Consider the following 9576-nt stretch of genomic DNA (forward strand, 5'->3'; position numbering starts at 1 on the left):
ATATATTTTATATTATTTATGTTTTTAAATATATTTTATATATTTTTGAATATACATATACATGTATATTTTTTGAGACAGGGTCTGGCTCAGTTTCCCAGGCTGAAGTGCAGTGGTGCGATCTCAGCTCACTGCAACCTCTGCCTCCTGGACTCAAGCGATTCCCATGTCTCAGCCTCCAGAGTAGCTGGGACTAAGGGCATGCACCACCTCACCCCATTAATTTTTGTATTTTTAGTAGAAACAGGGTCTCACTGTCTTGCCCAAGCTGTACTCGAACCCAGAGCTCAAGCTATCCTCCTGTCTTGGCCTCTCAAAATGCTGGGATTATAGGCCACTGGGCCCAGCCTGTGTAAGGAGTTCTTAGCAGAGAGCACAGCATGATATAAAGTGTCAGTTAAAGCTCTTTATCATTCTTCTCAATTTTAATAATGCTATAATCACTGCTTTCTTTTTATTTCACATTGCTTTCCATGGCTTTATTTGTTGTTTTTGGTTTGTTACTGAATAACAACAACAAAAAAGCTTCTCTCTATTACTATAAGAAATAGAAAAGAAAAGAAGCCTAGTTCCACACACACTCTCTGGTTAAGAAAAAGTGAACAGCATGTGAGTAAATTTAATAAAATCCACTCAAGACCTAATCATCCTGGAGATGTGCTAATTTCAATTTCATATTGTCAGGCCTCTGAGCCCAAGCCAAGCCATCGCATCCCCTGTGACTTGCACATATATGCCCAGATGGCCTGAAGTAACTGAAGAATTACAAAAGAAGTGAAAATACCCTGCCCCGCCTTAACTGATGGCATTCCACCACAAAAGAAGTGAAAATGGCCGGTCCTTGCCTTAAGTGATGACACTACCTTGTGAAAGTCCTTTTCCTGGCTCATCCTGGCTCAAAAAGCACCCCCACTGAGCACCTTGCGACCCCCACTCCTGCCCGCCAGAGAACAAACCCCCTTTGACTGTAATTTTCCTTTACCTACCCAAATCCTATAAAATGGCCCCACCCCTATCTCCCTTCACTGACTCTCTTTTTGGACTCAGCCCGCCTGCACCCAGGTGATTAGAAGCTTTTATTGCTCACACAAAGCCTGTTTGGTGGTCTCTTCACACGGACGCGCATGAAACATATATTTTATGTTATTTAGGAGGAAGGAGTAAAACCTAGCATTATTAACTCTAATTGAGAAAGAAAAGAGTTGAATAGATACAATTCCGTTGCTTATGATTCAATTGTATTTTTATGCTAAAGTCAGCTAGATGGGAAAATGACTATATCTTTAGCCTCAGGAATAATGTGCCTACAGTCACATCAGCCTTGGAGGAGCTAATTGTGACTGGGATTTTTAAAGTAACGTTAAAAACCCAAGTGGCCAAAGTTGAATTTAGCATCACTGGAGAAAGCTTGAAAAACAAAAAGTGAGGCCACAGATTGTCAATATTTTATTTCATTCCTGTATTCTGCATATCTGTACAAAAAATCATTGAGGAATTTTTACATTGCAGATCAAAAACGCATGTTTCTTAAAATCCTATATTCAAGAGCATGCAAATGAGACAGGAGAGGGTGACCCTCAGCCTTGCCTCCTTTCTCCTCCAGTTGACCTTGAAGTCACTAATCCAAAGGGACCCAGAGCCTGTACAGAGAATTTCCTCCAGTCGCCGGGTAAATTAGATCACCGCTATTGCTGTCAGCGGCAGAGAGCGCTCACTGTATTCCACGGCTGTATGCTGGCACTGACGTGAAGTCATCGTGATGGTTTTGCAATCTAGATAAATACAATTGGAAGTGGTGATTCCATTTTAAAGGAGAAATATTCAAAACAGCATTTCACAGCAGGTGAAGGGCAGAGAATAGTTTCTGTAGGGGGTGGGCAAGGGGAGTCCAGGGGGATGGGAGGGACTTGCAGAGTTGATTGTGATTTATAATCAATATTAACTATATCATACACAGGGAGGCACTGCCGGCAGAAACGAAGAGTTAGAGCTGGGCTTTTTTATCCAAGGAAGGTCATAATAAGATGGGCGAAATGATGAAAAAATTTATGGAAGGTAGTTGGCTCAACAATGGAGAAAAATGTCTCTATTCTGATGATAAATTCTCTCCAGCGATCTTGCAAAAGTACTGGCCGCTGTTGTAAATTTGCTTGAGAACGAGGAGGGAAAGTTTAAATGAGATTTCTAGTGATTTCTGGCCTCACTGAGGGCTGGAAAATGACAATTATTCAATTTAAGAGATTTTCTGCCTGAAAAAGCATGGGAGGAGCACCCGGTTTGACGGCCTGGCGGACTAATGCAACCTTGTCCCAGAAAGCGCTCCACCTAAACGCCGCTAATCATGCTCACACCTGGGTTCCCACGTCAAGTAATGAAGGGCTCCGAGGATTGATCCCTGATTTCCATTGAGGGGAAGAGAGGAAAAAATGGCATTAACACTCCCAGGGGAGGTTTCTAGTAGACGGTTGTAAGTGATTTCACCAAGTAAAATTCCCAGAGAAACTCTAAAAGTGTCTCAGTGTTTCCTGGAGTTTGCTTTTCCTTTTGATTGCATTTTGAAGCTCTGTAGCATAGCTAAGATGCAGAGCTCCCAGCCCCTGATACACACGGAGGTGTCGTTAATACCAGAGCTGGGCGGCTGGGCACAAGGAGTGAGCAGCAGTGACCTACTGACCATGGATAGCACTGCAAGCTAGCGACAAGGCCAGGCATGGCTCGATGGCTGAGATATCAACATACCCTGAGGTCTTCATTCCAAATACAAGTACATGGATAAAACACATTTCTCCAATAGTTTGTGGACGTAGTCACTGGAATGACTATTTTCTTGTCTCTAAAATCCTGTGCCTCTAATGCAGACTATTTTTCTCGAAACCAATGTGAAGAAGAAAATGACCTCTTAAAAGGCCAATTGTTAAACAGGAATTAGTAGCCCTTTCCTTGGGTATGACTTTTACAAACATCAAGTTCATGAAGCCACTGCACATAGAGGTAGAGATGTGGATGTGAGTGTGGATGTGAGTATGAGTGTGAGTGTGGATGTGGATGTGATTGTCAGTGTGGATGTGGGTGGGGATGTGAGTGTGAATGTGGATGTGAGTGTGGATGTGGATTTGAGTGTAGATGTGGATGTGAGTGTGAGTGTGGATGTGGATGTAAGTGTGGATGTGGATGTAAGTGTGGATGTGAGTGTGGATGTAAGTGTGGATGTGGATGTGAGTGTGGGTGTGGATGTGAGCCTGGATGTGAGTGTGAGTGTGAGTGTGTGGATGTGAGTGTGGATGTGAATGTGAGTGTGGATTTGGATGTAAGTGTGGATGTAGATGTGGATGTGAGTGTGGATGTGGATTTGTGGGTGGATGTGGATGTGGATGTGAGTGTGAGTGTGAGTGTGTGGATATGAGTGTGGATGTGAATGTGAGTGTGGATTTGGATGTAAGTGTGGATGTAGATGTGGATGTGAGTGTGGATGTGGATTTGTGGGTGGATTTGGATGTGAGTGTGGATGTGAGTGTAGATGTGGATGTGAGTGTGAGTGTGGATGTGGATGTGAGTGTGGATGTGAGTGTGGATGTAAGTGTGGATGTGGATGTGAGTGTAGATGTGGATGTGAGTGTGAGTGTGGATGTGGATGTGAGTGTGGATGTGAGTGTGGATGTAAGTGTGGATGTGGATGTGAGTGTGGGTGTGGATGTGAGCCTGGATGTGAGTGTGAGTGTGTGGATATGAGTGTGGATGTGAATGGGCATGTGGATTTGGATGTGAGTGTGGATGTGGATGTGAGTGTGGAAGTAAGTGTGGATGTGGATGTGAGTGTGGGTGTGGATGTGAGTGTGAGTGTGGGTGTGGATGTGAATGTGAGTGTGGATTTCGATGTGAGTGTGGATGTAGATGTGGATGTGAGTGTGGAAGTAAGTGTGGATGTGGATGTGAGTGTGGGTGTGGATGTGAGTGTGGGTGTTAATGTGAGTGTGGGTGTGGATGTGAGTCTGGATGTGAGTGTGGATGTGGATGTGAGTGTGGATGTGGATATGAGTGTGGATGTGAATGTGAGTGTGGATTTGGATGTGAGTGTGGATGTGGATGTGAGTGTGGATGTGGATGTGAGTGTGGATTTGGATGTGAGTGTGGATTTGGATGTGAGTGTGGATGTGGATGTGGATGTGAGTGTGGATGTGGATGTGAGTGTGGATGTGAATGTGAGTGTGGATGTGGATGTGAGTGTGGATTTGGATGTGAGTGTGGATGTGGATGTGAGTGTGGATGTGAATGTGAGTGTGGATTTGGATGTGAGTGTGGATTTGGATGTGAGTGTGGATGTGGATGTGAGTGTGGATTTGGATGTGAGTGTGGATTTGGATGTGAGTGTGGAAGTAGATGTGGATGTGAGTGTGGATGTGAATGTGAGTGTGGATTTCGATGTGAGTGTGGATGTAGATGTGGATGTGAGTGTGGATGTGGATGTGAGTGTGGATGTGAATGTGAGTGTGGATTTGGATGTGAGTGTGGATGTGAGTGTGGATGTGGATATGAGTGTGGATGTGAATGTGAGTGTGGATGTGGATGTGAGTGTGGATGTGGATATGAGTGTGGATGTGAATGTGAGTGTGGATTTGGATGTGAGTGTGGATTTGGATGTGAGTGTGGATGTGGATGTGAGTGTGGATTTGGATGTGAGTGTGGATTTGGATGTGAGTGTGGATGTAGATGTGGATGTGAGTGTGGATGTGAATGTGAGTGTGGATTTCGATGTGAGTGTGGATGTAGATGTGGATGTGAGTGTGGATGTGGATGTGAGTGTGGATGTGGATGTGAGTGTGGATGTGGATGTGAGTGTGGATTTGGATGTGAGTGTGGATGTAGATGTGGATGTGAGTGTGGATGTAGATGTGGATGTGAGTGTGGATGTGGATGTGGATGTGAGTGTGGATGTGGATGTGAGTGTGGATGTGAGTGTGGATGTAAGTGTGGATGTGGATGTGAGTGTAGATGTGGATGTGAGTGTGAGTGTGGATGTGGATGTGAGTGTGGATGTGAGTGTGGATGTAAGTGTGGATGTGGATGTGAGTGTGGGTGTGGATGTGAGCCTGGATGTGAGTGTGAGTGTGTGGATATGAGTGTGGATGTGAATGGGCGTGTGGATTTGGATGTGAGTGTGGATGTGGATGTGGATGTGAGTGTGGAAGTAAGTGTGGATGTGGATGTGAGTGTGGGTGTGGATGTGTGAGTGTGGGTGTGGATGTGAATGTGAGTGTGGATTTGGATGTGAGTGTGGATGTAGATGTGGATGTGAGTGTGGAAGTAAGTGTGGATGTGGATGTGAGTGTGGGTGTGGATGTGAGTGTGGGTGTTAATGTGAGTGTGGGTGTGGATGTGAGTCTGGATGTGAGTGTGGATGTGGATGTGGATGTGAGTGTGGATGTGGATATGAGTGTGGATGTGAATGTGAGTGTGGATTTGGATGTGAGTGTGGATGTGGATGTGAGTGTGGATGTGGATGTGAGTGTGGATTTGGATGTGAGTGTGGATGTGAATGTGAGTGTGGATGTGAATGTGAGTGTGGATTTGGATGTGAGTGTGGATTTGGATGTGAGTGTGGATGTGGATGTGAGTGTGGATGTGAATGTGAGTGTGGATGTGGATGTGAGTGTGGATGTGGATGTGAGTGTGGATGTGGATGTGAGTGTGGATTTGGATGTGAGTGTGGATGTAGATGTGGATGTGAGTGTGGATGTAGATGTGGATGTGAGTGTGGATGTGAATGTGAGTGTGGATTTCGATGTGAGTGTGGATGTAGATGTGGATGTGAGTGTGGATGTGGATGTGGATGTGAGTGTGGATGTGAATGTGAGTGTGGATTTGGATGTGAGTGTGGATTTGGATGTGAGTGTGGATGTAGATGTGGATGTGAGTGTGGATTTGGATGTGAGTGTGGATGTGGATGTGAGTGTGGATGTGGATGTGATTGTGGATTTGGATGTGAGTGTGGATGTGGATGTGAGTGTGGATGTGGATGTGAGTGTGGATTTGGATGTGAGTGTGGATGTGGATGTGAGTGTGGATTTGGATGTGAGTGTGGATGTAGATGTGGATGTGAGTGTGGATGTGGATGTGGATGTGAGTGTGGATGTGGATGTGGATGTGAGTGTGGAAGTAAGTGTGTATGTGGATGTGAGTGTGGGTGTGGATGTGAGTGTGAGTGTGGATGTGGATGTGAGTGTGGAAGTAAGTGTGTATGTGGATGTGAGTGTGGGTGTGGATGTGAGTGTGAGTGTGGGTGTGGATGTGAATGTGAGTGTGGATTTGGATGTGAGTGTGGATGTAGATGTGGATGTGAGTGTGGATGTAGATGTGGATGTGAGTGTGGATGTGGATGTGGATGTGAGTGTGGAAGTAAGTGTGTATGTGGATGTGAGTGTGGGTGTGGATGTGAGTGTGAGTGTGGGTGTGGATGTGAATGTGAGTGTGGATGTGAGTGTGGATGTGAGTGTGGATGTGAGTGTGGATGTGTGTGGGTGTGAATGTGAGTGTGGATGTAGATGTGACTGTGAGTGTGGATGTGAGTGTGGGTGTGGATGTGAGTGTGGATGTGTCAGTGTGGATGTGGGTGTGGATGTGGGTGTGGATGTGGATGTTGATGTGGATGTGAGTGTGGGTGTGGATGTGAGTGTGGATGTGAGTGTGAGTGTGGATGTGTGAGTGTGGATGTGGGTGTGGATGTGGGTGTGGATGTGGATGTGGATGTGGGTGTGGATGTGGGTATGGATGTGGATGTGGGTGTGGATGTGGATGTTGTGGATGTGATTGTGGGTGTGAGTGTGAATGTGAATGTGGAAGTGTATGTGGATGTGGATGTGAGTGTGGATGTGAGTGGAGGTATAGATCATGTAGATATTTACACTGGTACAGATATTGATAAATATACAGATGCAGATACAGGCAAGTATAGTATATTGGCATAGATATTGGTGCTGATGTACTGATAAAGATACGTGTAGAGAGAGATACATTTAAGTATAGATATAGATATACAGGTATTGATTTGACGTAGATAATTATAAAGATATTGATATAGATAGGTATAGATATTGATACATACAGAACTATAAATATAGATACAGACATGGGTATTGGCATAAACATACTGATATATGTATACTGATATAAATTGAGCTAGTAATTCAATTCAACAAAACATTCATTGAACTTTAACTATATTTAGTGCACAATACTAAAGACCATAATTGACGGAAAATCCCAGTTTAACCCTCCGGCTCATGCTGTTTACACTCATGAAGTAAACTTGGCAGGAGCGGGGAGAAACCATTTTAGTTATTAAAATAATACATATGATTACTGGATAATCATGCAACTTGATGACAAAATCTATGTTCTAGAAAAGCACATTTCTAAGCAATCTCAGCATAGTCTTGGCTATCTGTCTTGCCACAGGGGAGCTTCAGTCAGAATGTTGAAGTATTTCTCAATGGGACATTAGCATACCCCTTTCACGTCAATATCAGGGCATGGCAGTTCCAGTGAACTGACAGGTGGGGTCATTCCATCTCAGTTCCTTGACATGGAAACAAAAGGGACAGGTTGGGATGGAGGACACCATTGGACAGGAGCCCCTCCGTCTCTTCCCCAGACACTGTGGTCTCTTTCTCTGGGCCAGAAGCTCAATCACAGGTCTCCTTCCCCAGCCACTGTCCTCCCGAACCAGACATTCCAATGCCAAGACAGACATCACTCACCTGTTCCCAGATGGGATTGTTTTGTAGTTTGTATTGAAGCATAATGTTTGCACAGATTCGCGAGGGGGAGGAACAGGCTGTTTTGATGCATGTGTGGAATGTATAGTGATGATGTCAGAGTATTTAGAGTCTCCATCACCTCCAGCATTTATCATTTATTTGTGTTAGGAACATTTCAAATATTTTCTTCTAGCTATTCTGGAATATACAATACATTGTTGTTAACTGTAGAGTCACCCCCTGTACTGCGGAACAGACCTCATTCCTTCTCTCTGACTGCAGGTTTGTTCTCATTCACCAACCCTCCCCACACACCTGCTTCTCAGCAGACCCACTGGGGCCTGTCATTCTACTCTCTGCGTCCATGAGATTACAATTTTGGGCTTGCACACATAAGTGAGAACACATGATATTTGTCTTTCTGTGCCTTATGCTTTTGATTTTTGAACATACTAGTGTTCCACTTAAGAGAAAGGGATGGATATCCGTCCTGTCACAGGGGAGGATGCTGTGGACATCACAGCTCCAGGTTCTGATCCCAGGCAAGACTGAAAGTGATATTTTCACTGACAGTTAAGCCAGAGGGAAAAACCCCACTGGAATAAGGGCCAAGGTATTCCTTTCCATTGGTCTTTATAGAAGTGGATCAAAAGCAGGGCGTGGCTAAAACATGAGTGGATTAGAAGTGTTTGGATTATGCTAATAGTGCTTCTTTATCCAATAAGGAGAACTCTATTCACAAAAGAAATTGCCTGTCTGTGAGGAAAAGTTGTATGAAATAGGAAATGAGAGCTGTGGTAAAGAACTAGATATTTATCTTCTTGGTCATATTTGGTATTTTATGCATATTTGGGCATGCTTGTGAAAACACACACACGTGTGTGTGTGCACGGCAGTGACAGCCCATAGGTACAGTCTCCAGCCATCCCATGCAATGTTTTCAAAGTGTTTTTCCATGTAACCACTCAACCACCCTGTCAAGTCAGGATTATTATTAAATGGTAGACACGGAACCTGAAGCTCAGAAATATTAATAGCCAGCAATTTGCAGGGGTCGCCGAGGGTGTGAGTATCAGAATCAGGACTTTAAATCCGATTTTGACAAGTTCTAACCCACAGGCTCTTAAGCACTGCTGTGTGGGCTCTTCAGTTCAATGAGGTTGAGAGTTTCATGAAAATAAATTATTCTCTTTTTATCTCCCCTAATGCCATATCTACCCATTACTCTAGTCGCTAAGCGAGACTGCAAGCAGCACCTTGCTAGCAGAACGCCATAGGCTTGCACACAGCCACCTCCACCTGCTGCAACCTTCCAGTAAAGTTTCCCTTTCATGGAGGCGAGGAAAATGGGGATAGTCTCAGAAATGATAGCTAAACCAAGGGTGCACAAACACATTATATAGAAAAGAGCTTTACCAATAAGCCTGCACATAGTCTAGTCCCCAAAAGATGACAAATAAGAGGCGTACCTAAGTATTTCTTATGCTTTAGTGCAATACCCTCCATAAATTTTATGCATTTTAGAAGCCCAGAAAGCTACCTTTGAAAGTTCACTTAAAGCTATCTTTGGAGCTCTTCATCAAAAGAAATGGAGACTGGAGCTTAGCTACAACTTTAACTTCCATCTGTTCCATGATGCTGTAGCAATCTCAGCCCGCAATTGGCATGGAGCATGGCAAACATTACTCTACAATGCCCTTTATGAAACATCAATGTGCTCACAATCCAATAATGAAGTGCCACAGAGCATCTGTTTGTATTCCCAGGCAGTGCAAGGACCGGATTTCTGAGGAAGGACTCGCCAGCATCTGGTTGAAATGAA

The 9576-nt window shown here is 44.2% G+C and overlaps 1 long non-coding RNA gene across 1 annotated transcript; it reads right to left on the minus strand.

Moving 5' to 3' along the window:
- Nucleotides 1–1591: 1591 nt before the first annotated feature.
- LOC129527861 (uncharacterized) lies at nucleotides 1592–9373 on the minus strand. Its single transcript, XR_008672964.1, has 3 exons — nucleotides 9295–9373; nucleotides 7755–7952; nucleotides 1592–1772 (listed from the first exon to the last, which is right to left on the minus strand). It is a non-coding gene; the product is annotated as an uncharacterized lncRNA (long non-coding RNA).
- Nucleotides 9374–9576: the final 203 nt, after the last annotated feature.

Source organism: Gorilla gorilla, chromosome 19 (genome assembly GCF_029281585.2).
Source record: "Gorilla gorilla gorilla isolate KB3781 chromosome 19, NHGRI_mGorGor1-v2.1_pri, whole genome shotgun sequence".
Classification (NCBI taxonomy): Eukaryota; Metazoa; Chordata; class Mammalia; order Primates; family Hominidae; genus Gorilla; species Gorilla gorilla.